The 22,509-nt window shown below is 40.1% G+C and overlaps 1 protein-coding gene across 4 annotated transcripts in view; it reads left to right on the plus strand.

Moving 5' to 3' along the window:
• Positions 1 to 22,509, plus strand: part of RNGTT (RNA guanylyltransferase and 5'-phosphatase) — a 412,738-nt gene that overhangs the window by 300,738 nt on the left and 89,491 nt on the right. The gene's annotated exons all lie outside the window — the stretch shown is intronic.

Below are 22,509 nucleotides of genomic sequence, written 5' to 3' on the forward strand. Positions count from 1 at the left end.
GGTGACTGGAGGTACGGGCTGGAGAGGGCATTATTTATATTTTGGGCAGGTCCAGAGAATCCCTGTCACTAGGATCAGGCTGGCAATACCCATCATGGAATCAGAATAAAATTGGGTTTCTTCATGATTCACTGTAGACATTATGCTAGTCACCAATTTTTCTTGGGGGCAGAGAAGGAATTTTTCCCTCACTGCCAGATTGGCTGAAGTATAGTGGGCGTTATCACCTTCCCCACAGTGGGTCAAAGACTCGATGGGGTGGCAGGGTTATTTTATTAAATGTTAGGTTAAAATTTCGCAACTTAGTAAATAAAAAATGTGGCAGATTCCAGTGTGGGTACTCATTACAGAAGGGATACGGTTATGAGATAAAATGGACTTGAAGGGGATGTAAAGGAAAACATCCCTTAAAGGAACTGGGGAAGCAGGATTCAGGGTTCCTAATGTCTTGTACAGCAGCGAGTCAATCTCCCTCCCTCTTCAAGCGCCCTTAATCCTCGTATGGGAAATTGGTGGGGTCCTAGCAATTGCCTGGCTGGGAACAGATTAGAAAGGGGGAGAGCTGAAGCCGGCCCCCCAGCCAGGTGGAAACAAGGAAATACTGATGACATGCATTGTACAATTTGTTGCTGAGTATTTCCAGACATTTTAAATGAATGAAGCTTCAGCCTAATTAAACCACATCCATTACCTCTTGTCTTTCTTCCAGCATGGCTACGCATTGTAAAGTTGTTTGAAAGGTGTAACAGAAATATAAGGATTTTTTAGATGCTGCAGGAGTATCAAAAATAATTACGTGTAAGTTTATGCTTTAAAAAGGAGTTTCAGGACTCTGAGCACTGCTATAATAAAATGGCTATGAACAAGCGCCTGTTAGATTGAGTTCTAATATAACTAGAAAATCTGTTTCATTAAACTGAATGCCTTGCTGCTAGCAATTCTAAAATTATGGCATTGGGCTTCCTTTTGGTTTGTTCCCAAGCTAGGCTTTCTGAAAAAGCAGGCATTGATATAACTGTCAACCTGTTAAGGAAAGTGGTTTTTTCCCCTTAGGTCAAAAATACTATATACTGGACGGAGGCTTGACAGTTGAGCAATACAGAAGTGATTAGAGAGCTGCCCTGAAATTCATCCGTTATTTTACAATACAATTAAGCAGTGATGTTTATGGAATCAGAATTTATGTCCCGATATTGATCTGTCACTGACAAATGGTGAGACAAATCCGCATTTATCTCAAATAAACACTTGAGAATCCTTTCTGCTCTCCATGGAGAGCTGAATAAATGGATTCTGAAATAGTAAGCAAAGGTTACTGCTCACAATTAGCAAGTCCTCCATTCTACTTTAACTTTTACTTTACTTTAAATATGGGCAAATACTTAGATCCCTACCACCTCAGGATGTGATCTTATCAGCGCTCACACATAAGCAGTGTTGGTGCAGATCAAATTATAAGAATACTCAAGTTACTATAGGAAACGGTGTTGACAGTGCTCAATTTGTGCCAGGGATTGCCAGGACTGAGTCCCTGCAGCTCTAGACTTGGCAGTTCATAGCTCCCGCACCTTTGGGCTTGCCGTGTCAGTTATGAAAATTAAAAAATTGCTTGAGCCCTAGCACCAAATTGCTTGAGCCCCAGCACTTCTTTAATTACAAATTAAGCACTGTGTGTTGGTGATTCAGCCACTATCAGTCTTTTCACTGCAGCAGTACTTATCTAGTGCCCTTAGCATGGGATTACAGGACACGGTGCTGTTGGACCCATTGTTTTTTAGATGGAATATGTAACTGAGATCCTATTTACTTGTAATAATCTTGTGGTAATTTTCATACAAAAAAGGGGGGCTGTCTGTGGTGACTATCAAATTCCCATTTGTATAATTATTTTCTACCTACCTAAAATTCCTTCTGTGGTTTCCTTGTCTAAATTGTTCTGAAGTGTTAGTGTTCTCTATTAAGTACTGCTGTGTTCCACTCCAGACGTAGCTGTATTCAGTGATGGATGGTTGGATGATTCTTTTTATCTGTTCAGTCCTTTTCCCATTGAAGTCCGTGGGAATGTTGCCATTGAATTAAAAAGGAGCAAGATCAAGCCCATAATTTGTAAAGCATCAGCAGGAAAGTCTCTATAAAAGTAAAATGTGGTTACTACAGCAAATTGCTGTAAATTACAGGCATTGCTCCATCTCAGTAAAAGGCAGATTTTATAGTTTTTTGTTTTTATGTTACACAGATGCTTGATCCTAAAGTCCCAGTCCAGTTTTAGTTGTATTTAATAATCAGCTGAATGAAAATAAGTTTTGGTGGAAGGCCTGCATCTCACAAAAATGAGACATTCAAACTGGAGATCTCCCCTATTCCATACATTTTAAAAAAGGCTAACTTCACTTGCCAGTACTTTGAAATCCTTTCAGATTTTCCTAGGTTGTAGTCTCATAACTGCAGGCCCTTCAGCCTTTGAGTGGTTTCTTGTGTTTTGCCTAAACTATATTGATCCTAATAGCAGTAAAACTTCAGGAACATGAACATACATATCTATTTCATTGCTGAGTGATCTGTTAATCAAAGCACATTAGCAGAAAGAAGATATTCACTTGCTGCTCTGCAGCATCCTTGATTTATCACAAATGGAGAAATGCTTTAAAAGTCTAAGGTAACTTATCCCAAAGAGCCAGATTTTAAGAACATTTCTGGAAAAATTAAACAAATATTGAAGCGTTTGAAGAATCCTCAGGCATCAGTTTGTCTGTGTCCACAAACTTCCAGATACACAGTAGTGGCATACAAGAACTGAATCTCAAAACTTTTCAGTCATTTCTCTGTTAGCTCTCCCTTTGTGCAGTTTGCCTGGTGGCTTTCTGAACAAAGTGTGTTAAAAGCAAATGACAGACAAATGTTTGGTCTGATTGGCTCTGAATGGAAGCATCCAAACAGGCGGGACAATCAGATATGTCAAACCATTGATACCATCTCAAATCACAGAAGAGCATCAATTTTGTGTGGAACTTTGACATATAGGAAAGGTTTGAAGGAATTTCCCTCATCTTCTAAGGGAGAAATAAATTATAAGGTGTAATTTTACAAAAACATTCTTAGGTATCAGGGAGTAGGGAGCAGCCTTGTGTGTGTGTGTTGGGAGTGCAAGAGGCAGATGACAATGTAACCATGTTAGCAACATACATTCAGAAAAATTGAAACAAAGGGTCAAATGTCAGTAATACAGGGCAGGAGACTGGGAGTTGAAGTGAAATATGTTTCAGGACACCATACACTTGCTATAATCAAATCCTGGACCTTTTTGCTATCAACAAATATTATGAAATTATTCTCTTTGAGCTATAGAGAGCTAGGCACAGACACAATAAATATAAGCAAGCCATTTTCCCCTTTGGTTGGATGTAATGTTAGATGATGTGATATACTCTTCCTTTACAGCTAGAGTAATCTGGAACATTTTTGGGCGGGAAAGCTCAAGTAATTTTAATTGCCACAGAGTGGGCATGAAGACCATGATTTGTCATTTCATATAAATAGTAGTCTCCTTATTTCAGTAATGTATTGCCCTATAAATCCTATAGACTTGTCTGTGAATACTAGTGCTTCCTTGACTTCCCAACCTGATAAATATTAACCAACCAGTGCCTGGAAAAATCATAAAACAAAAAATGTTAAACTAACACAGGGGTCGGCAACCTTTCAGAAGTGGTGTGCTGAGTCTTCATTTATTCACTCTAATTTAAGGTTTTGCGTGCCAGTAATACATTTCAACGTTTTTAGAAGGTCTCTGTCTATAAGTCTATAATATAACTAAACTATTGTTGTATGTAAAGTAAATAAGGTTTTTAAAATGTTTAAGAAGCTTCATTTAAAATTAAATTAAAATGCAGAGGCCCCCAGACCAGTGGCCAGGACCCGGGCAGTGTGAGTGCCACTGCAAATCAGCTCGTGTGCCGCCTTTGGCACGTTTGCCATAGGTTGCCTACCCCTGAACTAACAAAATACACTGTGCAGGTTTTTTGTGGCCTCTCCTTCCTCTTTACTTTGTTTGTGAACTGTCAGTTTAGGTTGTCAGGTCTTCAAAGACAGGATCTTTCTATTCCTGGTACTGTGTTCTGTTCTACACAGGTTCTTATACCACACTTTAGTGTCTGAGCTGTATACAAGTCATAACAATATTTAATTCCACAGGATTATAATTTGTATTATATTAGCACCCAAATATCCCAGTCAAGATCAGGGTCCCATTGTCCTGGATGCCCTACGAACATAAAATAAAAGGTAGTCCCTGTGTTACAGTACAGACAAGGACAAGATGCAAAAAGTGGGTGTAGAACTCAGTAGGGGGGTGGGTGACAGTGATAGGAACACATATTTGCATATATTAGCTAAGTGTAAATGTCAAAGTTTTGTTTTCTAATAAATGAAAAAGAAGTGTAAATTGATCCCTAACAAGCCATTTGCTTAGACTTATTAAGGAGTTTACCATAGGCATCACAGAAGTAGCTCTTAAAAAGTGGTTTGAACGAGGCCAGGGTGTTGGCTGTGCAAATTGATTTGGAGGGTGCATTGTGTGTATGAGGGACAGTATGGCAAAAGGCACAAAGGTTCTTGTGATAGAAATGTGCAACTAAGGCTGCCATCATCGGCATAGTGAAGGACGAGGGTTACAACACACTCGGGTCAATGTTTATCTGGATGCCACAAGACTCTGCCTCCTGGTATTGTCACTATACGGTCTGTATTGCTTGTATCTGGATACTCTCTGACACTTTAGTTCAGTTAAAAAAATTCCACTTTTAAATCTGGACAGCATGTATACTGAACATAATGTTATACCTTCCACAGTTAATATTCAGTATGCTTTTGGAATTTCTAATGTTGGGTTTAAAAAAAAAAAAAGCTCAGTCTCAGTGTTTTATGCGTGCAAGTGGCAGCCTTGGGCAATCTCCATCTGTCAGATAATTATTCTACTTTAACTACTCATTTCTCCAGATTTTTAAAAGCTTTGCTTCACATCATCCTAAAATTATCTGTATGCTTGCAACATGGAATTTAAATCTATTCTTACATGTTCTATAGGCCCTGCTTTCTTCAAATCATGAGGGCTGAGTTCCCTCTTGACCCACCTCTCTTAAGGTGGACTTTCCGCTTGCTGCAGTGTCAGCTACCCAAGAGCTAGTTGTTCTGTTAAGGAAAAGTTTGTGCATTTCCCCTGCTTCTCTGCAGACATGAGGTCATGAGGCGGGATCCCAAATATCATGTCTCTAAAATTAACCCATTTCTTATTAATTACTCTATCTTGTTAGATATATTTTGTTCTAAACCCCCTTTTCTAAAAGATATTCCATAGGTTATGTAGCTTGGATTTAAGGTGAAATATTACTCAAGTATACCACATTTCAGGAAATTGGAAGTCTTTGCCTTTTATTACAGAAACAAAGAACTCAAAGTAGAGCTAGTTGAAAATTTTTCCATTGACTTGTTTTGATGGAAAATTTGTAGTTTTGACCAAACACATTTTTCACAAGAAGTGTCTGCTTTCTGTGGAAAATTTTGATTTGTTGCCTCCATGAGAGTTGTTGTTCAGGTGCCTCACATTTCCATTCTCTTCTATGGGTTGGGTTCTCCAACCAGACTGCATCAACCACAGTGCACGATGGTCAGGGACTGTGAAAATCAGCAAGAAGGGAAACCGTGGTGTGCCTTGGGAGATGTAGTCAAACCATGAAGCCAAGGAAAATGGGAATATGAAGCACCTGACCTACAAATCCCATGATGTACTACAATGGCATTTCAAAATGGAATTTTTTTTGTTTTAAACGCACAATTTTCTGCCAAAAAAAAAAATTCCATGGAAAATTTCAGTGAACATGTATTTTTTGGTTTTGTCAAAATTTACTCAGGTAGGAGAATACCCTACTTTCTGACAAGGTGTAAATCAAAGTATCTAAATCATTCAACTTCTATTCAGCTTAAACTGGCCATTAAAATAAAGTGTATATTAAACAGCAGAAAAACCCACCAGAAAAACCATTTCTTCCTACTGAACAGAGATGCTAGACTTCCTATGAAAAATTCCACTCAGCAGCTATTTAGTCTTCTGTATGCATTCTTAATTGTCTAACCTTTTAAATGAGGAAATGACATCTTGTAGTATTAAGCCTACATTCATTACAAACACATCAAATTTAGTAGCAGCTTCAACATGCCAAACTGAGATAGTTTTGTTTGAAAATGAACTCTTGTTAAAGGAATGGTCTGCATTTACTTCTACATTCCATTGATCTCTTTGGGGGTGTGAATGTAATAAGGAGCATTTTTTCAGTCTCTTGCCTTTGGCCTTATATATGTGTGTAACCATAAGGTGGAGCGTAACATGCTGTGAATTTTTTTTTTTAAATCAAGTCTGGATCTGTTTGTTTTCTTTTTTATTAGATTCATAGACAAATATCACTGTTAAATAATTTTGTGGTAGGCAGTATATATGAAGCCATCTTGAAGTCAATTAAAGCAACACAGGTCATAATAGCATAGGGTAATATGTGAAGATAAAAGTTCAAAATAAAGATAATCATTAAACAAATATCACAGATCACTACAGAACTTATATCCTCTCAAATCACCTGGTACAAGGAAACAGGAATATTCACATTTGGGAACTGTTGTACAGCTAAAATGTTAAGTGTCCGAAAAGAAACCTTTGTTTTGAACTTCAAGCTGTTCTAAATCTTTCAACAGACAAAGACTTAACTGCTGCTAGAAGAAGCTAAGACAGGTTTAAATGTCATCTTTGAAGTTAATGGGAAGGAGCATTGAAAGGAGGAGAAAGCAGCAAGATTTTATTTGAATAAAAACCTTCCCCATCTTTCTCACCACCTTATCTCATTTTCACAATATTCACCACTGCTACATTTTAAAATATTTAAGTTCAATATTTAAATATGTTGGTATAAATGTTTAATATGATAGACTGATTCTTGTTCTTACCTCCAATTCTTTAGTTTAATTGCTTGGACCCCAGTCTTTCAAAGCCTTAGGCCTTGTCTACACTACAAAATTAAATTGACTTAAGTTATGTCAACATACAGCCGCCACTGTAATTAAACTACTGTTGCATGTCCACACTACACTCCTTGTGTCGCCAATGTGCATCCACAGTAGCAGCGCTTGCAAGGACGCAGAGAGCAATGCACTGTGGGTAGCTATCCCACTGTGCAACTCACCACCATCTAGTGCCAGGAGTTTTGGGAAGGGGTTGCAATGTCTCATGAGTGCAAACGAGTTGCACGGGGTGGCTGGGAACATGGGTTCAGTGTTCCATGATGCAGTTTTCTCCATTCCATGGGCATCCTATTACATTTCATGCCACTTTTCCAAAGCCTCGCTAGTTTGCGCATCCGCCATCTTTGTGAGACGCGTGGATCCTGCACTGCTCTTCAGTATTGCACTGAGCGATATGAACACAACATGCCCTTGCCTTCTGGTATGCCTTCCGCAGTTCCTTGATTTTCATGCAGCACTGCTGCATATCCCTGTCTTAGCCCTCCTCCGCCGTGCCCCAAGCCATCGGGCCATAGATGTTGAAGTTCCTACAGCTGTATCAGAGCTGTACTTGCACAGCCTCCTCTCCCCACAGACTCAGGAGATCCACCACCTCTGATGTACTCCGGGCAGGAGCACTTCTGCTGCATGGAGCCCGCATGGTCAGCTGCTACGTTAGCTCTCCATGCCAAGCAAATATGAAATGGAATTTCAAAAAATTCCTGGGGTTTTAAAAGGGGAGAGGTGTGTTCTGGTGTACCTGGCTGCCAGACAGCAGAGGTTTTTTTAAAAGGTGACCAGAGCGGCCACAACGGGGCACTGTAGGACGCTACCTGGAGTCCACTAAAGTCAACGTTAGCAACGCAGTGTCTATACTGACACTGCATCACCCTAAGTACATCAGCCTAAGTGCTGTGCCTCTTGCCAAGGTAGATTTATTAGGTCAGCGTAGTGGGCGAGTTAAAGCACTAGGAGGAACGATGTAGTGTAGTCACCTACACAATTAGGTCAGCATAACCTCCCTACATTGACCAAGGCCTGTAGCGTAGACCAGGCCTTACACGTGCATTTAACTATCTACTGAGAATAGTTACAATGTTGTCCTTACCCCCCAAAATCTTATAAAATGAATATTAATCAAGGAACAGGGAAGTTACATAGTATAAAACCTATTTGCTACTTTGTTTCTTACCTTACCTATTTGCATCTTTTACTTGCCTATTTTCTGTCTTAAGTGTTTTAACCTTTGCCAGTCTTTGTTTGTTTTTAGTGTGTTCATGTATACATCCTTCAGTGAACAAAGATGTAACATATATATGCCTCATTCACACCCTTGAGTTGAATTTGAACAGTGTCTCAATTATGTGAGAGGTAGCTTTTTAAAAGTTTTAGGGTTTCTGGCAACTATTCACAACATGAATCTGAGGTTCAACATGGATGTGAGAAATCATTTGCTTTTAGCCTACCTATTGAAATTAATAGGTGGTGATTACTTCTAGAATCCACAAAACGGGGTCAAGTGAATACCATCACTGCAGTCTTTCTAATCAAAACGTACCAAGTTGATTTCAGAGACGCTGTATATTAATTGTTTGCCCACAGAATTAGCCTGTATGTACCTCGGGTGGTGTCCAACCCTCACAGCCTGGAAGCTGGATTTAGCCCATATTATTATAGCCCTCTCTATGTGGGTATTAATTAGAAGATGGTAACAGTGACCAGATCTATTTCTGTTACCAGGGAGGAGACATGGTTTCACATTTAAGTTTGTTAGGTCCTCAAACAACAGATTTAGTTTGAATGAAAGTGTGCAGTTGTATGGCGTATAAAGAAAGTTCTAATTTATAAAGCTTTACAATGTTGATTTTCTCTGTTCTGCTTTCATGTTAATTTCACAAAGCTAGTTATGTTCTAATTTTTATCTGTGCATTTTAATATATTTTATACCTTCCTGCTATGCATAATTCATATAAACAAGTGAAGCAAACAGCTGTATTTACATACTGATATGATACTATCTGAACTAATATTAGACACATATTTTACAAAGCTTATCTGGATGCTTTTTAGACATTTTAAAATTTTTAGACATTTTAAAAATAGTACATTTTAATCTTGATTTTATTTGTTCTCCCCTCACCATTTTGCAATATGAAAATATTTCTCAGGCTACCTAATTAGCCTTCAATTGTATTTTCAAATTTTGGTTCAGTTCGTTTGGTTATAGAAGACTACAAGATGCCAATTAAAAACAGCTTGTATTTAATATAATGAGGAGACTGACACTGGTCCTGGCTGCATGCTCCAGAGGTTTGCAAAATACATAATAAAGGCACAGACTAATTTAAATAAAGAAAATGCTTGTCCCTTTTTTCCTTGAAGTCCTGAGGGACATATGGGCTACTCTGAGTTATTGAAGCTGAGTTGCAGCTGATGCTTATGGTCATATTCTTTTACACTAGTATAAGTTAGTCTTTGTAAATTATAAAAATGCCCTGAAGTATCAGCTCATTTTTTCCATACCATTCTAAAAAGTTGTGGAATAATTAATACTCATCTCTCATCAATTTAGTCCTATTCAGACGAGGAATATTTTTGTGAATATGCCATAAATAACATCTTAAATTTCCAAATTTGTTTCCTATTTTAGTTTTCCTGATTACCACTTAGTTTTACAAATTCATGCATTTCCTTTTTTGTGTTAGCTAATAAATATTTTTACTTTTAAAATATTTTCTTATTACAAACTGGTGCTTTTTAAATGTACATTCAAGACAGATCCACAGAGAGGAAGACACTCATAAATATTTTGTACTCCTGATCTTTATTTTAGGAGTACAGAACATTCTTTGATGTCTTTTAAAGTTTAAAGAATATGTATACTTATAAAACCTCAGTTGACCTCCTTGCGTATGCTCATGTGTCTGAAAAAAGTGTAAAACTGGGGTAGAGAGTTGATTTTGTCACAGGGGAAAATTTAGACAGACAGAGAAGACATTCATAAATATTTTGTATTCCTCATCTTTGTTTTGTTCCAAACATTTCATCATTCAATTTTCTGATAAAGCCAGACCCACAAAACATATAAGTAGAAATAAAAGTACTAAGTTATAAATATGTTTAAAGATAAAATAGTTCATGACAGTCAGTCATAACTTGAGGAGTACCATTCAGTTTGCTTTGATACCACCAAATGCACTTAAATTGTTTTGGAAGAACAGAAGCTCAACTTCCCATGGCTGACTGAATTCTTAAATTCTACAGAATCAGCATACCATATCAAGAAATAAATGAATCTGCTCTGGATTGCTTGTATTTCTGCTGTTGCAATATCATCTATATGATATGCATATAACTAAAATGTTCCAAATTGTGTTTAAACTTGTGGAGATTTACTGAAGAGTCCATCTTTTTCAGTTTAACTGGCGGTCTGTTTACCTTAAATCCTCAAGGACATTAGAAACAGTCCTGGATTTTGTGGTAAGAGAGAATCAGGCTCACGCCTTCGCATGATGAATTATTTGAGTTCAGTGACAGGAATCCGATTCTCCGTAGGGAAGAAAGGACCATCCTAGTTGTCATTTTCCTTGAGATATTGACCCCGTTAAATATAAACAACCTAATAAGGACAGGATTGCAATGGAAATCTACCAAATGATATTCTTCTGAAATTGTTTTAAGGAATTTGTAAAATTCTATATGTGCATTCTTATGCTACATTACTCAAGTTTTGGTTACCAATATAAGCATTGGGACTGATTCAGGGGTAGTTACAAATATAGTTGTTGTGACAAATAGGGCAATTTCTTACCATATCTATGGGAGACCATATTGTATGAATGGTTATGTATCATTGTGGGTCAGGGATTGTATACGCTCCAAGTGGGGAAGGTTGCCACATCTTCACCAGGAAGTGAAAACAGTAGGGGATGATTAAGGCAAATCACTCAGAGAGTGACACTTCCAGAGAGGTACCACCTCTAGAGGAAGCTTGCGTATTCTGTTTCAGTCTGGATTTTCCAGAGACCAACAGACAAAGAAAGGACTTTTGAATAAATAGCTGAGCTTAAACTCACTCTAGCCCTTTGTTCTGGATCCTGATCTAAAGATTGATATGAACTTGTAACCACTGGGTAAACCCAGTTGTGGGGTCTGACACCTGCCAGAGCCCTATATTGAAGTTAGGGGTGACCTCTGGTAAGCTGCTTAGCATATGTGGTTCTTTTATTGTTTTTATATGCTTTCATGGTCTCATAGACTCCAAGGCCAGAAGGAACCATTGTGATCATCTAGTCTGATCATCTATATAACACAAGACATAAGACTTCCCCAAAATGATTCCTAGAGTGTATCTTTTAGAAAAACATCCAATCTTGATTTTAAAATTGTCAGTGACAGAGACTTCACCAGGAATTTTGGTAAGTTGTTCCGATGGTTAATTACCCTTACCGTCAAAAATGTATGCCTTCTTTCCTTTCTGAATTTGTCTAGCTTCAATTTCTGGCCATTGGATCGTGTTATAGCTTTCTGTGCTAGATTGAAGAGCCCATTATTAAATATTTGTTCACCATGCAGATACTTACAGCAGTAATCAAGTCATCCTTAACCTTCTCTTAGTTAAGTAAATAGATTGTGCTCGAGTTTATCACTGTAAGGCATATTTTCTAAATCATTCTTGTGGCTCTTCTCTGAACCCTCTCCAATTTAACAACATTCTTCTTGAATTGTGGGCACTGGAAATGGATGCAGCATTCCAGCTGCATGTGCACCAGTGCCAAATACAGGGTAAAATAACTTCTCTACTCCTCTTTGAGATTCCCTTGTGTACGCATCCCAGGATCGCATCTGCTCTTTTGGTTACAGCGTCATAGTGGGAGCTCATGTTCAGCTGGTTATCCACCATGATTCCCAAATCTTTTTCAGAGTTATAGCTTCCCATGGTTAAGTTCTGCCATCCTGTAAATATGGCCTACACTCTTTGGTCTTAGATGTATATATTTACGCATATTAAACAACATATTGTTTGCTTGCATCCAGTTTACCAAACTATCCAGATTGCTCTGAATCAGTGATCTGTCCTCTTCGTTATTTACCATTCCCCCATTTTTTGTGTCATTTGCAAACTTTATCAGTGATGACCTTATGTTTTCTTTCAGGTAATGAATAAAACTGTTAAATAGCATAGGGCCAAGAACTGATGCCTACAGGACCCCATTAGAAACACACCCACTTGACAATGATTCTTGGATTACAGTTACATTTTGAGACCTATCAGTTAGTCAGTTTTTAATTCATATAAAATTAGCCCAGCACACATTATATCTTCCTAGTTTTTTTAATCAAAATGTCATGTGATACCAAGTCAATTGCCTGACAGAATTTTAAGTATATTATGTCAACACTATTACCTTTTATCAACCAAAATTGTAATCTCATCCAAAAAAAGATATCAGGTTAGTTTGACAGGATCTATTTTCCATAAACCCATATTGATTTGCATTAATAAGATTACTCTCCTTTAGTTCTTTATTGATTGAGTCCCGTATCAGCTGCTCCGTTATCTTGCCTGGCATTGGTGTAAGGCTGACAGGCCTATAATTATCCAGGTCATCCCGTTTACCCTTTTTAAAAATTAGCACAACATTAGTGTTCTTCCAGTCTTCTAGAACTTCCTCGGTGCTCCAGGACTTACTGAAAATCAACATTAATGGTCCAACTTTCTCTGTAATATTTTTACTTCAACAATAAATGAGTTTGCTTAGAAGGAGCGGGTAACTTGTAATTGATGGCAACACCTAGGCCTCAGAGAGAAAGAAAAGCAAAGGGACTGTTTTTTTAGGCAGACTGTCTTCTTGGGATATCACAGTGTAGATGAGGGAGCTGTGCAGTCTTAAAATCACTGGTCAGAAGGGAGTGAGATGTGGGTTTCTGCTCAGAAGAAGCAATGGCTGGGAGCCAGAAACCTTAAGTGGATTCCCTCGAGGGACCACAGAGTGGGAAATACAGGTGCAGTTACTCTGAAACTGTGACAATAGTATGGTGCCCTAATTTTAACATGCATTTTTAACATTGTACTTTAAATTTTATTTTGTGGTGTTGAAATGTTAAAAATACCCAACTTAATTTTGAAATGTTTATCTTTCTTTCCTCAGAGTATACCTAATATACTAAATACCTTCATTGTAGAAACAAAGCATTCTGTTTTTTACAAGAATTTCCACTTGTGATTAATTTAAAAAAATTGTATAGTGCATTATTTCAGTTTTGTAAAATTGTCAGCATTTTCAGGGACTGGGGTCTTGCCAGGCAGGTGCAAGTTTTAGCTATCAATGACTTTTCTTAAAGATCAGTTACATTAAGGATTTAGGATTAAGGCTGCATATCTGTCGCGAAGGTCACAAAATTCACAGATTCTGTGACTTTTTGTGACCTCCATGTGTTCTGCAATGGTCAGTGTGGCTGACGCTAGGGCAGGTGGCCCTGCAGTCAACTGTACCAGTCACTGCTGGAGCACCAGCCACTAGGGCAACCCTGCAAGTCAGCCGCACTGGCCACTGCTCAGTGGCCCCCAGCAGCTGGCCCTGGGGACCGCCCAAGCAGAGGTCCGGGTGCGGCTGGAGCAGCGGCCTTGGGAACAGCCGCACCAGCCTCTGCTTGGCAGCCCCCGCTTCCCCAGGGACCACCTGAGCAGCGGCCGGTGGGGCTGGCCCCAGGGGCTCCCCAGAGCAGCGGCCCCATGGGGGCTCCTCAAAGTCACCTCAGCTAAGATTTAGTCAGGGGTATTTATATTAAAGGTCATGGACAGGTCACAGACCATGAATTTTTGCTTGTGACCTGTCCATGACTTTAAAAATACCCGTGACTAAATCAGAGCCTTACTTAGGATCGCTCTTTTTTTGATGGGGTGGGGGATTCACATAACTTAGGCTTTGATTCTTCTTTAAGTAGATGAAGCTGGGTATTCCACTTAGGTGTGTGTGTTCCCAGTGTGTTCCCAGCCAAAGAATTTTGCCTAGCAGCACCTGTAGAGGGGTGGTGCTCACACCTTGTGGTCATAGCGCCTCCCCGGACTAAATGAGGCTTTTCCGCCCTTACCCCCCCACCCAGTTCCTTCTTACTATCCATGCTGGGAGTCAGAGCTCTGTGTGGTTCTTAACTTCACAATATCTCACTATTTTTTGTGTCTTTTTCTTTCTGCATATAGTTAATAGTACCCTTAGAGTACATCCGCACTATCCGCCGGATCGGCAGGTAGTGATCGATCTATCTGGGATCGATTTATTGTGTCTCAGCTAAACGTGATAAATTGATCCCCGAACGTGCTCCCCGTCGACTCCGGAACTCCACCAAGGCGAGAGGCAGAAACGGAGTCGACGGGGGATCCGCAGCCATTGATCCCGCGCCGTGAGGACAGGAGGTAAGTCGATCTAAGATGCGTCAACTTCAGCTATGCTATTCTCGTAGCTGAAGTTGCGTATCTTAGATCGATCCCCCTCTCCTAGTGTAAACTAGGCCTTAGTGTTAGTTAGATTTAGTGTTAGTTGCATTTACTTAAGTATTCCCCTGTGATTCCCTCACTGGGAATCTTTAAACTTTGTCTGTCATGTGGGGAAACAAGGCCCACATCAAGGAGCGATGTGTGATTTGTTAACTCCGGTTCCGGCCCTGGGGCATACATTGAGTCTGGTACGGATGAGAGCGATGCCAGCTCTGGCTGTTTCCATGCCGGTAGCATACCAAGTGGCTACGGACCTCTTCTGCCTTTCTGTCCTGACCTCTCCCTTGGTACAGGACATTGCCAGTTCTACGTTGCTTATGGCCCCATTGGCTGGATGAGCCGCTTAGGGCCTGTCAGCACCACACCCAGATGTTCCCCTTCCACAATCTGTGGAAGCAGATCCAGTACCAGCTCAGTGCAGGGGACTCCTTGGCACTGGAAAACTCTTCGGCACTGTTGCATTTGGCACTGCCAATGTTACTGTGGCAGCTCTTACCATCCTCTACTTTGGCACTGTCGACGCCACTCCCAGAACAGGCAACAACGGAGGTGTTTGGTTCCAGCAGTATAGTTTCCACCATCAATGCCAGTCCCTCCTTCATTTTTGGCAACGGATAAATCAGACCGATTACTCACCCCTCAGTACTGGCTCCACCTTTATTCATGGAAACCTGAGGATCCTCAGTGTCAAGGTCAGTGATTTCCACCTTCCGATCTCCTCGCTCAACCCACATTGGGGACCATTTATGGAGCACCATGGACACCAGGATTGGCACTTGTCTCGCAATGGAGATGGTGGGCCCTGGCCCAGGGGCTTACTGACCACCAATGCCCCATCCTTATGCCCAGTGGCCTCCTTGAAATCCATTGGGCTCTCCTTGATCACAGAGGTCACACTTCTCAGCTCACTGGCAGATTGGTGGTGGAGACCCCAGATCAATCTGAGATTCAGGTATCAGTGAGCCTTCCCCCTGCAGAGCCTATGGAGCTGCCCCTTCCAGATCCACCAGTCCGGGAGCGGGTGCAAGCCTTAGCTCCGATGACTGCCTCTTTTTCGTCCCTGGGCAATTCAACAGTGCCTGGCTCTTCCTCTTCTTCAATACCCGAGGATTTCAAGGTCTATCAGGACCTTGTGTGGTGCATGTCTGCTTCCCTGGGCATTCAGGCAGGGTTTCTGCAGGAGAACACCCACAAGTTAGTGGATACCCTGCAGCCCTCTGCTCCTGGGAGAGTAGCCCTTCCTATTGATGATGCCATCCTAGAGCCTGCAAAGTGTGTCATGCTGTTCTCTGATTTAAAATAAAATAAAATAAAATAAACCTGTTTACTCTTACAAGTTGGAAAACAGAATATTTTGTTTTAGAATGTAATTCCCCTTTGTTTTCACATATGGACACTCAAACCTTCTTTTATCAGCCTTTTTATTATTAAAAAATAACCCCTACATATTTCCATTTTAAAATCAGATTTTCCTGTTTCCTGTATGTTCTTAGTTCCGGAAGATGCACATCTTCATGCCTGTCTTATTCAATCACGCTTGTCCTCTCCCTTCTTGTTCTCCTTCCCACATACCATGCTTAAGGATTCTCTTTACATAGCAGTGTTGTTTTTGCCAGATGCCTTAATGGTCTTGCATCTGTACTCTATTTGCTGTATAATTTAATGATGCAATGTTTTCCACCAGTGGCTCATTGCCAGAAAAAGTGATAAGACATTTAACCAATAAAGAAATAAACCATGATGTGGTGCTATGCTTCAGAATTTTATTAAAGCTAGGATTCTCATTTTACACTGATCCAGACAGCCTGCTCAGTGCAGTACATATATCTGGAGGTTTTTGTTTTCTTAAATTTGTGATGCTACAGAACACACAAGTTTTTTTTTCCCAGCGGTGGCTCTAGTGCTCATGAAAGGTTAAAGGTATTCTGTGTGTATGCTTATTGTTGGATTTCCTGCGGTCTGTGGAAGCTGGCAATAGGAAGTTTGTTGTAACTTTGTAACCGTTCTAATGAAATGTGCTAGTTCATGTTCCCCAAAGGGTGTAAATAGCTTGTTATATATAAGCTTATCAAATAAGGTATTTTCCCCAAGCAACTGTGTGATAGCTGTTGTTTAAAAGATCTTCAAATTGAATGTGTATGAATTATATTTTGGTTATATTATGATGTTAAAAATTATCTGAGGTGCCGTCCTTTAATGCCTGATGAGAAAAAAGTTTTCCTTATAAGTATGAAAATATCAAAAGAGATGTTAAAATATTGAGTAGTTTTTGTGTAATTATAAGGGAGGAAGTGTCATCTATTGGGTACAGCAGGGGGCTTGAAATTGGGATCTGGGTCCATTATTGATTTCTCCTGCCCACTGACTTACTATGTGACTTTGAGTGAGTCTCTTCTTCACTTTGCACCTCATTTTGTGCATCTTCATATACTGATGACTAATATTTAACTACTTTATGTAACTAAATGGGATGAATTGTAAATGAATCTGTTGGAACGACTGGCAAGGGACTCAGTCTACCTTAATCTCAGTCCTTCAAGGGAAGTGGTTTGAGGGCCCAGGGAATTAGAAGAGGGGATACATGAATACTGTGTTCTCACACAGACTTGAGCATGCATTTCTTAGGCAGTTCTTGAATTGAGAAAAGATTCAAAGGTGATGTCAATATAGTTGGATGGTTTTGAGAATGAACTTTCTTAGTTATATTTAATAATTTTCTTTCTTGCTACAATAATTACACCTGTCTTATAAAACAGGCTAAAGGGAATCTATTTTTGTATAATTCAGTTTTCTTTCATTATCTCATATTTTTGCTATGCAAATAGTGTGTAATGTAAGAGGGTTTTTTTCTGCATTGTATTTCAGGATTTATGATCTCATATTTTTAGGAGGCACACATCACCAAAGTAGGGCACTGCACACCATGTGGCTATGGTTGTATCTTAAGTGGAGCAACCAGGGAAAGTATTTGACACACAGACTCCAAATTATAGCAAAATCCCTGTATTGTTCTAAAACAATCTAGGGAAACTTTATTATATGGGTGTCCTTTAGAGCTTAACACTATTGCATAAGGTAGGTCTACAGAGCAAAAGCTGTGCTTGGACTAGCCTACCCAAGCTATTTTGAATCCATCTAGCATGAATAACAGCAGTGAAAGTGAATCATAGGCTTCAGTGCAAGCTAATGAGCCAAGTACATGTCTAGGGTCCATGCTGGGCTTATGCTACTTGCACTGTTTTCTTTCCACTGCTATTTGTTACTTGCACTATCTGGCTTTAAGCTAGTTCAGGTAGGCTAGTCCGTGCACAGCTTTTGCTGTGTAGACATACCCATTAGATGGCGGTTGTGAGCAAATGTGCCGCTGAGGCATCTGTGAGACATGTTTGAGAAAATAATGAAGCATTATAAAAGAAGAATATAAATTTCAACTTCAAGACTTGTTCCAGAAAGCCATATAACCACAACCAGAATATCTGTATGAATTATGGGAGGATTTTTATATTCTATTTTACTTGAGCCATTCTCTATCTTTTAATTCTAATTATTTGTGTAAAATAGAGTGCCCTTTAAAAACACATTAACTGGAAAAATAAGAAAAATGGTTGAGCTAACAAGTCAACAGAAAATGCAGAAAGGGCTGACAAAGGAGGCACTGTAGTCATCATGAACAGGTCGGATTATGAAGAGGAGGTTGCCAAACAACTCTCCAACACCACATTCTACAGGCCACTATCTTCCGATCCCACTGAAGAGTACCAAAAGAAACTGCTCTTTCTGCTCTTGCCCATCTGCTCAAGAAATTCCCTGCTACATCATGGGAACAAATCTACACAGAGACACAATTAGAGCCCTGACCAGGGGTATTCTATCTGCTACCCAAGATCCATAAACTTGGAAATCGTGGATGCCCCATCATCTCAGGCACTCTTACAGAAGGATTATCTGGCTATTTGGACTCTCCCCTCAGACCCTACGCTACAAGCATTCCTAGCTATCTTCAAGACACCACCGACTTCCTGAGGAAACTACAATGCACTGGTGATCTTCCTGAAAACACCATCCTGTCCACCATGGATGTAGAAGTTCTTTACACCAATATTCCACATAAGGATGGACTACAAGCTTTCAGGAACAGTATCCCTGATGAGGCCACGGCACATTTGGTGGCTGAGCTTTGTGACTTTGTCCTCACCCACAACCATTTCAGATTTGGGGACAACTTATACCTTCAAGTCAGCAGCACTGTTATTGGTACCCGCATGGCCTCACAGTACGCCAACATTTTTGTGGCTGACTTAGAACAACACTTCCTCCGCTCTTGTCCCCTAGTGCCCCTCCTCTACTTACGCTACATTGATGACATCTTCATCATTTGGACCCACGGGAAGGAGGCCCTTGAAGAATTCCACCTGGAATTTTAATAATTTCCACCCACCATCAACCTCAGCCTGGACCAGTCCACATGAGATCCACTTCCTGGACACTACAGTGCAAACAAGTGATGGTCACATAAACACCACCCTATACTGGAAACCTATTGACCACTATACTTTCCTACATGCCTCCAGCTTCCATCCAGGACACATCACACGATCCATTGTCTACAGCCAAGATACAATTGCATTTGCTCCAATCGCTCAGACAGAGACAAACACCTAGAAGAGCTCTATCAAGCATTCTTAAAACTACAGTGACCACCTGGTGAAGTGAGGAAACAGATTGACAGAGTGAGACAGGTACCCAGAAATCATCTACTACAGGACAGGCCCAACAAGGAAAATAACAGAACACCACTGGCCATTACGTACGGCCCCCAGCTAAAACCTCTCCAGCACATCATCAATGATATACAACCTATCCTGGAAAATGATCCCCCACTCTCCTAGGCCTTGGGAGGCAGGCCAGTCCTTGCTTACAGACAGACCTCCAACCTGAAGCAAATACTCACCAGCAACTACACACCACACCACAGAAACACTAACCCAGGAACCAATCCCTGTAACAAACCCCGTTGCCTTCTCTGTCCCCATCTACTCTAGCGACACCATCATAGGCCCCAAGCACACCAGCCACACCATCAAAGGCTCATTCACCTGCACATCTTCTAATGTGATATATGCCATCATGTGCCAGCAATGCCCCTCTGTCATGTACATTGGCCAAACCGGACAGTCTCTACATAAAAGGATAAATGGACACAAATCAGACATCAGGAAAGAGAACATACAAAAGCCAGTAGGAGAACACTTCAATCTCCCTGGACACTCAATAACAGATTTAAAAGTAGCCATTCTTCAACCAGAAAAACTTCTAAAACAGACTTCAAAGAGAAACTGCTTAGCTACAATTCATTTGCAAACTTAACACCATCAATTTGGGCTTTAATAGGGACTGGTAGTGGCTGGCTCACTACAAAAGCAATTTTCCCTCTCTTGGTATTGACACGTCCTCATCGATTGGACTTCAGCATTGGTTCTCCACTTGTAAGGTAACTCTCTTCTCGTCATGTGCCAATATATATTTATGCCTGTTTCTATAATTTTCACTCCATGCATCGGAAGAAGTGGGGTTTTTTATCCACGAAAGCTTATGCCCAAATAAATCCGTTAATCTTTAAAGTGCCACTCCTCATTGTTTTTGAGTTTTTGATAGGTTTTTTAGTAGCATTAGAGATTATCAATTCACATAGTTTGCTTCTTTAAAAGAATCTCTGTAATAAAAATTATTCTATTGCAGATCTTTTTAACAAAGCACTAAATTTTCCTAGGGAACACTAGAACAATAGTCTCAAATCCTTGTGATTTTCAGTACTAGCCTTATCAAGAAGTATGAAATGCTTTTAGAAACTGACATTCAAACAGACAGGGCACAAAGATGTATTTTGTAGGTTAGAGCATCAGATCTTGCAGGAGAGCCATACAGATGACCCAGATGGTGAATTAGTTATCCATTAAAGTGATCTCCTACAGTATTCTCTTGCTTTAAGAAGGGGAGAATGTCTTTCGTAACCATAATAGACTTTGCTCATGCACAATACCAGTAGTAGTATCTGTGACTTCTTTATTTAAGGTGACACTGTTCTCTGTACATTCACAAATGGTAGAAATGCCACACACACCCTAGTGATGGAGAAGCTTATACTTAAATTTATGCATAATAATCACTACACTAGAACTCCCATTGTCCTTAATTTGGATTTCAATAAGATAGAGTGGATAAGGGTCAAATGACATGCCATATCTGGGTATTTCAGATGAATTTCAGTGTTTAGAATGGATATGATATCAGGACATACAGATGTTTTCCTCCATTTAGGGCAGTGGCTCTCAACCTTTCCAGATTACTGTACCCCTTTCAGGAGTCTGATTTGTCTTGCGTACCCCCAAGTTTCACCTCACTTAGAAACCATTTGCTTATAAAATTAGACATAAAAATACAAAAGTATCTCAGTACACTAATACTGAAAAATTGCTTACTTTCTCATTTTTACCATATCATTATAAAATAAATCAGTTTGAATATAAATATGGTACTTACATGTCAGCATATAGTACATAGAGCAGTATAAAACAAATAATTGTATGACATTTTAGTTTTTATTGACTTTGTCAGTGCTTTTTATATAGCCTTTTGTAAAACTAGGCAAATGTCTAGATGAGTTGATGTGCCCCCTGAAAGACCTCTGTGTACCCCCAGGGGTAATCATACCTTAGTTGAGAACCACTGAAATAGGGTACTTAACGGAACTGGTACAATTGCTTTCTTTTTTTTTATGTAACAGAAATATTAAAAAAGAGTATTAATGATCATTTTTCCTCTTACTACTATAGTGCTTTAAAGTTCTTTCTCGTATTTCATTAATTAGTTCTGTCTTTGTAATATTCAGTTATAGATTGTACTATGGAAGATGTTTGGAGAAGTCATCTGAACAGCCTACCCTCTTGAGAGTTAAAATTAAGGCCAGTCCTGCAGTTGACTGCCTGTAGGTATAGCTTATGCCTGCTTGTCTTAGGCCTGGTCCCCACTAAGTCCCCACTTCGGACTAAGGTACGCAAATTCAGCTACGTTAATAACATATCTGAATTCGAAGTACCTTAGTCCGAACTTACTGTGGGTCCAGACGCGGCACGGAGGCTCCCCCGTCGATGCCGCGTACTCCTCTCGCCGAGCTGGAGTACCGGCGTCAACGGCGAGCACTTCCGGGATCGATCCCAGAACATCGATTGCCTGCCGCCGGACCCTCCGGTAAGTGAAGACGTACCTTTAGGGGAACTGTGAGGCAAACTTGCAACCAGACCAGCGCTGCTCACTAAGCTGCCATGACTCACCGCTCTAACATAGTCTGCAGTGACTCAACACTCCGGCCTGCTGCAGCAACTCAGCTGTGCTGGCTTATACCATAAGCAGAGTCTGCAGTGACTCAGCCCTCAGGCATGCTGTAGCAGCCTGTCCCTGATCAGGGTCTGCATCAAATGACCACTGGGCACAAGTGTTTCACTGACTCCACCACAGCTGCAAGTTAATCTTTGCACCAGTGCTATTCAGCCAGGAACCCTTCTTCTGCCTTGCAGTGTTAGACTCCATATGCTTCCAGATGGTCCTTGGTCCGGTTCCTGCTCTTGCCCCTGCCTCTCTTGGGCCTTGTTCTACCTTGTTTCAGCTTTGTCTGTGCCCTGTTCTGACCCACTCCAGCCCTGTACCTGCCTCCAGACCCTAGGACTGACTCCAACCTATTCGTTCTGGACTCTGGGACTAGGGAAACTAATTCCTTTTCCTATCTTTCCTTTTATCTCTCAAATGTCAAATATAATTAAATTTTATCTTCATCTAATCTACATCAGTTTAATTTAGCTTGAGTGATTTATGCTTTAATAAAATTACAATTTACTGTCCAATAATAAATGTTCTTAGTCATAGTAACAAAAGATACCAATGAAAGTAGCTTTCAGGTTCAAAGAAAGGAG

Source organism: Trachemys scripta, chromosome 3 (assembly GCF_013100865.1).
Source record: "Trachemys scripta elegans isolate TJP31775 chromosome 3, CAS_Tse_1.0, whole genome shotgun sequence".
NCBI lineage: Eukaryota > Metazoa > Chordata > Testudines > Emydidae > Trachemys > Trachemys scripta.